At 47.3% G+C, this 11,631-nt stretch overlaps 1 pseudogene; it reads right to left on the bottom strand.

Annotated features, from left to right (window-relative positions):
* Positions 1 to 4,980: 4,980 nt before the first annotated feature.
* On the bottom strand, positions 4,981 to 6,427 carry LOC119327255 (annotated as a pseudogene).
* Between the last annotated feature and the right edge of the window lie 5,204 nt (positions 6,428 to 11,631).

Genomic DNA, 11,631 nt, shown 5'->3' with positions numbered 1-11,631 from the left:
ATGTGACCCACACCCGATGGATGGTGTATTGTCCGGGGAGAGCAGAAGACGGTCTGCGCAAGAAGTTAGTGGGAGGAGGGGCTGTTTTTCATATATTTTTTGTAAATAAAATAAATAAAGTAGCAGTTGTTTATGTGGTGAGATAAATGTCACATAACCTCTCAAAGTCATTTTTAGAGAATAAACCAACAAATTATGTATAGGTGAGCCTACAATTTATAGCTCCTAGAAATTAGGATGCGACTCGCTATCTATAAAACAAGAACATTATGCCATAATGAATATGTAATGTATACATGCATATTTTTATTTTATATTTTATTTTAATATATGTTTATATGGTTCACTTTTGTTGATCGGCGATAAAAGCTAATGAATACTCCCTCCGGTCCTTTATTGTCTGCGTTCTGGAAAAATCAGTTTTTCCCACAATGCTCTACACATTGGCTTTTTCTGGCTTCTTTTTCCAGCTATGCCCCTGCTTTCCAGTCGATCGCATGCATGCACAGAGTAACTGACCAGCGTCTCCTCGGTAGCAATTCAGGGGCAAAATAGTCCAAATTTTGCTGAGTGCTCCTCTCCTTGGTATTCAGGCTGGAGCTAAAACGCAAACAATAAAGGACCGGAGGGAGTACGTATGATACTTTGAAAATATCACTATATTTTAAAAATATATACTCAATTGCATGGATTTGTTTAGCTATTTTGTTTCTGTTTTATGCTCCCATGGAATGGTTAAGGTGAGTATTCTTTTTCATTGCACATTCATACACCTTCCATGTGAAATATTTATGCTGACTATATATATTGCTTGTGCAGGGATTATGAGTTGAGGAAGAAAATTTTATTATACTTTCTCAAGTATCATGTGAATGAAGTTAAAAACATTTCTGATATTGTACGAGGCGCGTCAAGGTTTATATTGCCTGTGCAAGGTTTATAAGGGATTATATGTTGGATCATCGCTCTCTCATATACATCATCAACTTATTAACTTACATTGCAAGTGAATTGGATTTCAATTATTTTCTGATATTGTGAAACTTAACATACATTAGGTTTATAAATAATACCAGCCAAAAATATAAAATGCCCGTGGCAACGCACGGGCAGTCTACTAGTATTTGTAGGTACAACGACGGTGGCCCTAAAATTAAGCGCCAATTAATTAATGATTGTAAATTTCGTAGCTAAAATGGAACTTAGTTGGTTTAAGGATCTAGTCTCCGAGTGTTGTCGTACCCAGTTCCATCCATCCAACAACAAATCAATCATTGTACTCCTCCCATTTTAAGGCTTATTTGATTCCCATGAATTCCAGAAGGCGAGAATAGAAAAAATATAGGAATAGAGTAGAATGCCATCTTGAATACTACATGATTGTAAGGGTGTTCAATTGTACACATGAAAAATTTAGGATTCTTTTAAAGAGAGGTTCAAGTGGCCGAAAAGTTTCCTACAAAATCTAGTTCAAATGAACCAAAGAAAAAAAATTCCTATTGTTTGCAATCCTATGAATCAAACAACCTACATAGATAAAGTTGCTAAGGATATGAATCGTTCAAAATTCCTATGAGAATCCTTTAAATCAAAGAAGACAAAGAGCGTAACTTTGGAAACAAGTTACATACCAAGGAGAAGTAAAGAGAGGTTATTACTTAGCCTTCATGCATCGGCGGACGAGGCCACTCGTCATTAATGCTCATGTCGTATAGTATGGGAAACACTTCCTATCTGTAGACTGATAGGAGGCAAATATCAAACCATTAGACTGCCCTTGATTCGGTTGGGATCGGATGGTCACTGATTATGCCCATATATGTCCATTAAAAAGATTTAAAAAAACACCCCCTCGTCCAGAAAGAAACCACCCACAAACCCTGCATGTAACATCTCCTTAATCACTCTCCCCGTATCCCTCCTGATTCCAATCGCACACACCGCCCGGAGCTCTTCCACCTCGCACGCACCAACCAAATCCCCTTTCCCATGGCCTCGCACGCACGAGCCTCCTCCTCTCCTCGAGCAGCGGGGTCGCTTCCGTCCCTTCCACCGCGCCGGAACGCCACCCCTCCGTACGCGGCGCACTGCCCATCTCCAACCGGGTGTCCGCTGGCGCTATTGCCTAACCATGCGTCCTGGAGGATCAATAGATGGCCGGTGGATCAGAAACCATGATAATAAGCAAAGCGTCCCTTTTGGCTGAATTTTTTTCGATGTGTTCGTTGTGTCGATGCAGATACTATTTTGAGATTGTATGGGTATATGCTTTCAAATTTTCATGCTTCGTATGTATCATATTTGTGCTTCTTCCTAACATACAATTCGCTTCATACATAACATAATTTTACTTCACGCAATGTAGTTTGCTTCCTATGTTTCATACATGCGCTGCGCTTCTATACTGTATTCAAGTTGCTTCCTTTGCATGTTTCATAATGTTTTTTGCCTGTGTTTGAAATCAAGTCAAACAACTCATTTTCTTTTATTTTTTTGCAGGGTGGACAACAACAGAAGAGCATGCCTTGTTGACAAGTGAGAATAACATGACGGTTGATACAGGGCAGGGTGCACAACATGAGATTTGTTTGGAAGCAAACTAGCTAGCCTGGTACACCCTCAGTTGTCACACGTCAAAATCTTCACCCCCTCAATGGCGTCGACCGTCGCCGACGACATTGGCATCTGCATATTTGTGGGAGAAATGGAGGTCTTCAAGGCTAGGTCGGACACCATGGATGGAATATAGCGGGGTACTATGGATTATGAAGCACGATTTGTATATGGGAGCACATTTTTTGTATATGGAAGCATTAGTTTCACTCAATGGAAACAAATTGTGAACATTTGTATTTTTTTTCGATACACGTCCTAATGTGCTTGAAACATGTGTACATATGATAATGGTTATTTCTTTATAGTGAAGGTCTAATTTTCTTGGAAGCAATTATCTACTCGCTGGAAACAAGATTTTGATGTTTGGAAGCAAACTTTCCATTGAGTAAGAAACGATTTTTTAACTGTAGCACGTTGATCGTGGATGCAAATTCATCGGTAGGCGGAAGCGCATTGAATTCACCGTGAAATAAATCTATTGCTCCAAAGAAAACAAAGGATCACATCGGCGAAAAAATTCTACATGTCCCCATGACTTAGAAACCACACTTTTGAAGCAATTTTATTTTTTATAAGGGGTTGTTTGAGAGCAAGTTTAAATAATACTGGAATCAAGATTGCTAAATCAGGAAGCAAACCACATAGCGTCCAAGCCAACAGTGCATGGAATCTTGCGTTTAACCAGCCGTAATCTAAGGGAATAGTAATGGCAATAAACCTTAGTTATCCATACTAACTAGCCGGACTCTGCTTTTACTATGCCTCATCATACGCTGGAGATTAACCCAATCCTACGGCATTTGACTAGTCTGATAGATGCAAAGCATCAGTAGTCAGTATTTTGATGCCTAGTGTTGCCTGTATAGTATTCTGCGTACCGAAAAGAAGTCAAAAGAGATTGCTTAATCTTCATGCATTGACTGACCGAGCGGATTGATTGATTTGATGGGAAAATCTATGAAACATATGCATGCACAGTTGATACTACGTTTCAAATGAGATTTTTTGTTGATTGACTGACTGAACTGATTTCTCTGTTGATTGATTAATTGATGGAAAAAGATTATGAATCATATGTATGCGGGTACCATCTCATTCCCAGGACAGTGTGCGTGTACGGTTGATTGGTCGTGCTTTTTTTTTCAACATCCGTGCATGTCCTACCTACGCACGCACATCGGTCCATGTAGGTTTAACACACACACACACACATACACGAAGAGCACGCACGCCTATACAGTGAGCAAGGCACCGCAGACTTGTTCTTGAACTGAGAAAGTTTGAAAGGATGGAGTGATTCTCAGCTGAGACAGCACACTACTGATGGCTTGTGACCTTAAGTAGCCAGCACAGCTTGCCGAAAACGAAAACCATCAACTTACAAACAAAATGAAATAAGTAGCAAGTCCAGTGCTATTGGCGGTACGTCACGCGTCTTCTCTGCTCCGTGGTCTCCGGTCACTCCACTAAAGCCCCAAGCAACGAAAGTGAGGCAACATTGATCGCCTGACTCGGCCCTTGTCTTGACTTTCAACCATGCATGCATGCACGCAAGTCCTCCCAAATTTTTGCGGGACATTGCATCTGTAGGATGTTTATGCTACCAGCTCACTTCCACAATACAGTGTGCATAGACTTTGACCAAATTTATAAAGACCATGTTAGATAAGTGAAAGAGTACTAATTAGCTATGCCTTTCACACCGTAGTGCGCATAGACTTTGGCCAACTTTATACTCTCTCCGTTTCTTTTTACTTCACATATAAGATTTATTTAAAGTCAAACTAGTAAAATTTGACCAAATTTATATTAAAATATATCAACATCTACAATACTAAAACTAAACAATATAAAAATTAATTTCATAATGCATCTAATAAAATTAGTTTGATATATTTTACTATAAACTTAGTCAAACTTTACAAAAGTTGCCTTTGACTAAATTTTATATGCAGACTAAAAAAAATGGAGAGAGTACCACATTATGATAAAGAGAAAGAGTACTAATTGTACCCCGCAAAAAAAGAAAGAAAAGAAAGACTACTAATTGTGCCTTCCACACTGTGTGGATCGGTTCAGCTGAAACTTTCCGATCTTGCTTATGCAGTACACACATTTCCACCTGTAGAACCAAGATAAATCCATTAACACCGGCCAATCAACCTGTGCATGTTTTTACCTAGGATTGTGATGAACAGCCTAATACTATGCAGGTCAGGCACTTGTTATTCGTCAACAAGCAACAGAGTCACAATCACAACAAACAAGTAATATAACTTGATTGATATGATCGATGCGTCCGGAGATGATGTCGACGTAGGTCGTTTCTCCGTAGGTTAACGAAGCGCCGCATGGTGTGAAGATTCAGGTTGATGATCGTCGTAGGCGGCAAGGCGAGACAGAGCTGCGGCGACGGCACCGATGGGGGATCTCATGGCCGGCTCTTCGTGGATGCACATGGAAGCAACTTTCAGTGCCTCTTGCAAATCCATGGACGGGTATCGGCCCTGCAGTGCTGGATCTGCCATCCGGCGGAACTGGCCCCTGTCCATCAATCGTGTGGCCTGATCCAACAGCAAGTTTCACATCATTCACGGCCAAATTAACAAGAAGCAGCAAATATATACATGTCAACCACGAACCCGGCTGTAGTTAACTTACCCATATGACAAGGTTGCAATCCTCGGCGATGGCCCGGGTGGGGTCGACGGGCCTCCTCCCTGTGGTTAACTCCAGCAGGACGCCGCCAAAGTTGTACACGTTCGACTCCATGGTCGCCTTCCCTTTAAATCCTGTCTCGGGGGCAATAGCAGCGGTTCTGGTGAAATCAATACACAATTTCTCATCATCGTCCACAACTAGCCGACCAAGGTCTGCCAGTCCATATTGGGACAACTTTGGGTGGTGGCCTTCTCCGAGCAAGACGTCCGAGCTGCTCATGAATATGTGGTACACCACACCTTTGTCGTGGAGATACTCTAAACCCTTGGCCACGCCGGCAGCTATGTTCATCCTTGTGTTCCAGTCTAGCAGTGCTTGGCCCGGAGACCGATCTGATGAGCACAAGATCGATCCGGGGGTTAATTAATTGACACAAACTCAAGCAATCGAATCATGAGTACTATGAGCAAAACTAATGTTTGGTAGCCAATACATACCATGGAGGTGATTTTGGAGAGAACCCAATGGCATGTACTCGTGAACCAAGATCCTGTTTTGGCCGTCTGCGCAGAAGCCAACAAGGTTGACGACATTCGGATGGCGCAGCACGCTCAACGTCATGACACGGGCAAGAAAATCCCTGTTGAGTTGCTCTGATGACGATCTAACAGGATCAACGGCATGCTGCAGCTTTATAGCAACAACCTAAAACGAATATTGTATGATGATCCACTCGCATATCAATTTCCCCCTCATGCATGCACGTCGATCATGACATCATGCATGGCACATATATGAAACTAAGTGAAGAATGGATTAGCTAGCTAGCCAGGATCATCACCTGATTGAGGCTCCTGAGGTAGCCTTTGTAGAGACTCGCCTCCCGAACGATGCGGAAGTCGTCTCTGAAGTTCCCGGTCGCCGCCGCGAGCTCGTCGAAGGCCAAGGTTCGTGCCGCGGTGGCGGCGACGCTGCTGCTGCTGTGGGGATCGGCCAGGGGAGGCGGTGGGACTTCCTTCCTTGCCCCCAGGCAGAGGAACCAGCTGGAACCACCGATCAATCTTCTTACCTCACCTTGTCGCCGGCGGAGAGGAAGCCACCGCAGTGCTTGAAGGAGAAAGTTTGCTATCAGCTGACACATCGGCCGCATCGGCACCGCACTACTACCGGTGGCTTGTGGCCTTAAGTAGTCATCACTGCTGGCCGAAGACGGAAACCACCAACGACTTGCAAGCGCGTCTCCTCGGTCACTTTGCCGAAAACGGCCAGTAGGCAGCAGTATTTCTCTGACCGTGCTCTCATCTCTTCTGAATAGTCACCGGGGTTGCATTTTGACCATCGATTTTTTTACAGACTATAGTACAGCACGACAGAGTGCATCGTCTCGCAAAAAAGAAATTGTGCGTGCTAAACATGGACACCTGCATTTTTTTTTAAAAAAGGGACTCCCCGGCCTCTGCATCAGAACGATGCATACGGTCATCTTATTAAACCAAAAAAATAAGTTCCAACAAGGTCTCAAAGTCTTCAACTGAAAAGTGAACAAAACTCACACAGAGCCAAAATGGGCTAGAAACACAAACTAGCCAAATAAAGGACGCCACACCCGGCTGGCAAAAAAGAGATAGGTAAACTAATTGCCTATGCTATTACATGATCGCCATCCAAACCGGATGAAGATATTCCGAGCTATCATCTCCCAGCGGATAGATCCAGTAACCAAACGCTCCCTGGCTTCCGTCGGAGTGAGTAGTGACCACGAACGGATCAACGTCGTGGCTCTGAAAATAACCTGCAAAAAATGAATGTGTGTTGTCCTGTTAAAAACCAAATCATTTCTGCAATTCCAGAGCGCCCACACCAAGGCACGGACTTCTACACGAATATGTCTCGCTAACTCGGACTCTACCTCGTTAAGCCACGTTCCAAATAACGTGTTGACTGAACTCGGTGGAGTAATATTAAAAGCAATATGGATCGTCATTCATAAAACTTTAGCTAGCGACAGGACCTACTAGGTGTAGTTTCTGTGATCGGGATCAAACATGGACACCTGCATGAAGCCGTGTGTGTGTGTGTGTGTGTGTGTGTGTGTGTGTGTGTGTGTGTGTGTGTGTGTGTGTGTGTGTGTGTGTGTGTGTGTGCGTGTTTGAACTTGAACTTGAACTGATGAATTTTGTACATAACTATCCCACTACTGCCACTTGTCTTCATTGTATAATATACACTTTTGATCGTCATTTTTTTAGGGAAAAACTTTCGATCTGATCTTCAACTGTCACAGTTGTATAAAGGACACTAGAAGTAAAAATTAGGTCCAAGTTTGTAGACCACCTAGCGACGACTATTAGCACTAGAGCGAGCCGGAGGCGCGTCGTTGTCATCGCCCCTTCCTCATCGCCGCCAGGCAAACCTTGCTGTTGTAGACAACCGGCAAGTCGTCGTGCTACGGCCTATAGGACCAGCGGACTAGAACAACAACCTCCTCCGTTGAAGAGAAAAGTAGATAGGAAGGATTCAACCTGTAGACACACAAGCGCCGACGAACAAAGACCGGATCGACATGGATCCACCGAAGCTTTGATCATCATATTTGACAAGATCTATTGTGTGCATAGAATTGACCATGAGTAATACAATACATCATTTTTTGTCCAAATGATTTATCAGAATGCAATATGCACTATAATTACCAAAAAGAAGTCAAGAGAGTTGCTTAGTCTTGATGCATTGACCGACCGAGCGGATTGATCGGTTGTGGGAAAAACCGTACGCACGGATGATACTATCTCTCAAATGAGATTTATTTTTTTATTATTTTGTTTACGGAGAGAGCACATGCATACATTGACTGACCGAATAGACTTGTTTGCCAAGACGGTTGATTGACTGGTCAGGCGTGTTAGGCACGCCGGTACCATACGCCACACCATCCCATGACGGTGTGCGTGCAAGAACGACTGGCCGTGTTTTTTCAGGCATCCGTGATTCCACACACACGCCTACACAGTGAGAAAGGCACCGCGCGTATACGGAAGGACGGAGCGACTCTCAGCTCATACGCCAGGAGCCGGAACCAGTAACTAGCCAGTGGTAAACCGGACGGAGGCGCCGGGAACAGGAGCGCCGGTTCAGCCACACACGATGGATCCACCTCGTCAGAACAACGTTGTGCCGCAGTATGTTCCGACGCTCCCGGAGCATTACTCCAACCCGTTAAACAACATTGTGGCCGCCACTTCACGATTGGTAGCCCTCCCAGCTGACGGCGAGTCACTAGTGGCGATTGAGACACGACGGGCCAGAGAGCTCCTTCAGACAGCCTTAAACCAGCAGCAGGCTTATTCGCATAGTCGCGAGAGGATTCATTCCACCCCCCGTCCGAGTCGGAGCTACAGCAGGCACGTTGAGGATGAACCGACTGTATCAAGCAATGCACATCACCGTAACTCGCCGCGAGGATACAACCCGACAGGTGGAGGTGCTAATGCGCAGGATGTGGTGGATCATGGTCGTGCACATCGAGAAGCCGAGTTAGTAGCTCTGCATGCAGCTCGTCAACCTACTCCGGTTCGCCCTACCGCTTCAGTAGAGCCAGGCGTGGTCTTCAGTTCTTTCGGGGTGCCGTGTCTTACCCCCGCTTTACGTAATATACGACTGCCCAAGGATTTTAAGGGACCTCATAAGGTGCCCAATTACACCGCCGATTTGCAACCAGAGTCATGGGTTGAAAGTTATGAGATGGCAATGAAGATGTTGGATGTGGATGAAGCGGTGTGTGCTAAATACTTCACCATGATGTTTGAGGGGACAACTCGTACTTGGTTAAAGAGCTTACCAGCTAACTCTGTCGGATCATGGGCCGAGTTAAAACACCGGTTTATCCAGATTTTAAAGATACTTGTAAGCAGCCGATGTCAATTGTGGACCTGGTCGCTTGTGTTCAAGAGGATGAGGAGTCTACAATCCATTGGGTGAAGCGGGTCTCAGCTATTCTGCATTCGTCGGATCGTATCAACGCGGATACAGCAGTGCTAACGTTGGAGGGCAATTGCCGGTTTCTACCGTTAAAGCTGAAGTTAGGAAGGCTCAAACGTCACTGCAATGACATGTCAACGCTTATGGCTGCTTTGGTTAAATATGCCGATTCAAATAGTACCAAAGACCCTGACTCAAAGAAGGACAAACCGGGAAAAGGGAAGAAGAACGGCAACACCAAGGGACAACAACATAACCTGGCAGGTCATGGGGACAATGGTAAGTGCAAAGCAGACAATAGTTTGGACTTTGTAGCTAACACCAATGCTCCGACCGTGGTTCCCCCCGCCGGGCGGGAACAGGGTGTGGCGGTACTACTGCCGCGTGGCTCTTGATCGCCTCCCGCTGAACTCCTGGGACTGGGACAATGTTCAGGAGGTGCTCGGGAAGGAGTGCTGGCTCGACCTCATTGAGCGGCAGTCGCTTACCAAGACCAACCGCTCGGCGCTCTTTGCATGGCTCTGGACTTGGGATCCAGACAGGATTCCGTGTGCTTCCGACTTCAACGTGCTCAACATGCCAGATGCGCACCGATCGCGAGGATCCTTGCCAGAAGGAACGCCCACGGAGGAGGGCAAGGAGGGGACTCACTTCCCGGTCCTAATCCACCTGGACATGGTTAAGGACTACACGCCCATCCCCGACAAAGAGGTCCATGAATGGCCGCGCATCTACACGCACAAAGGCTGGCGCATGGGGATCAAGGATGGCGAGGGCCGTGGCCGTGCGGTTGCTTTGGCTGGTTCTTTCAACGCCGGCCGCAGGCCAGACGAGGACAGAGATGAGGGAGGCAGCAGATGCCGCGGCCCGCGAGGCGGCGATGGGTCTAAGAAGAGGTTCTAGAGAGGGGTGCGCGATCAAGCCCAATGCAGGGACACGGCGTCCTATGACCCGCAGCCACGCCAGCATAGGCGCCGTGAGACAGGTCCAAACGGCGCCCAGGATGTCGAGCTGCAGTAGCTGAGAGCCTCCGATGCGCGCGACATGGGCGGTGCACGCCCCGTTCCAGAGACCATGCTTCAGGAGCGGGTGCTCGTGACCCCGTCCTTGGAGATTCTGCCCGTACCGCCCGTGGCAAAGTCAAGGGAACAAGCCGACTAGCCCGAGGACGATGATGCCAGAAGTGATGCCCAGAGTACTGCTGCCCCCCCGACCAACATGCACAGTTCTGATGAGTTGCAAGCGGAGCCGGTTCTGCCGCCCTCTGATTTGGCTGCCCGTGCCCTTGCTTGGAGGGGTGCCGATGACTGAGGACCGGCGCTCGCCGGCCTGATGCCACTTTACTCCCCTCCCAGGCAGCAGCCTCTCCTCTCCCCAACAAGGCAGCTGCAGCACTAGAACATGGGCTCCACGTCCTGGCATACCGTGGCTTGGCCGGATGTTGCTTCCATCACCGCTGCTGGAGCAGCCACTTTCTTCAGCCAAAGCAGACAAAGCTACTGTGAACTGCCGCCGCTGCCACCGTCTCTGGGACCCGATGCATCAGAGGGATGGGTGCTGCCCAACCCACCCCCATGGGCATGATGGAGACGAGCACGTGGGTTCCAAGCTTCCTGGCCGAGAGCCCCTGTTGGCTCGCCGGATGGGGATCGGCCCAGCTAGCGGGCCTCCATTGGGAGCCAACCTCGGCCACAGGGCCCGAGGTGGTCTTCGGTCCCGGCACGGCGACGGCCCAGGAGCAAGTCGGCGCCCTCCTCAACCAGGCTCACATCCTGTCTGTGGAAGAAACATGCGCCAGGAGCGCTTTGGCGGAGGCCAACCTGACAGGCCCCGGACTCTTAACAGCGATCACGGCCAAGGTGTCCGAGCTGCAGATATATGAGCAGCGCGCCTTCATCAGCAAAATCGCCTCGCTGCTCTTTGCTTTGCTGCTAGGCACACCCCCGCCCACGACCAATTCGTCGCGCCCAATCAAGCAGCGCCTCCTCGGTGCAATGAAGAGCTCCAGACAGAGTGTTCGGCTACGCTCCAACTTCTCATCCTCAAGGCGCTCGCAGACAGAGATTAGCGTCAAGTTAGGATTCATCAGGAAGGCTGAAGACTTCACTGATGACATCTTGCTTCAGTACATCAACTTCTTCCGCAGCCCCATGCCTCCTGAGAACGTGGCAAAGCTAGCGGAGATCGCGGGACTAAACTCCCCGTCCCAGCTTCGCCTGCCGGATGCTGAGCTCCAGGCCATCCTAGATGAGCTCGCTGCCAGGGTGGCTTAGCGTGGTGGCCGCCCCCTGCGTTCTGCATGCATGTCTTCCTAGTTTCCTTATGTTTATCTATCATCTGAACCTGTTTCATGTTGAGTGTTGCGCCTTGAGGGCG

This window comes from Triticum dicoccoides, chromosome 1A (genome assembly GCF_002162155.2).
Source record: "Triticum dicoccoides isolate Atlit2015 ecotype Zavitan chromosome 1A, WEW_v2.0, whole genome shotgun sequence".
Taxonomy (NCBI): Eukaryota; Viridiplantae; Streptophyta; class Magnoliopsida; order Poales; family Poaceae; genus Triticum; species Triticum dicoccoides.
This window is presented reverse-complemented; position numbering and strand designations above follow the sequence as displayed.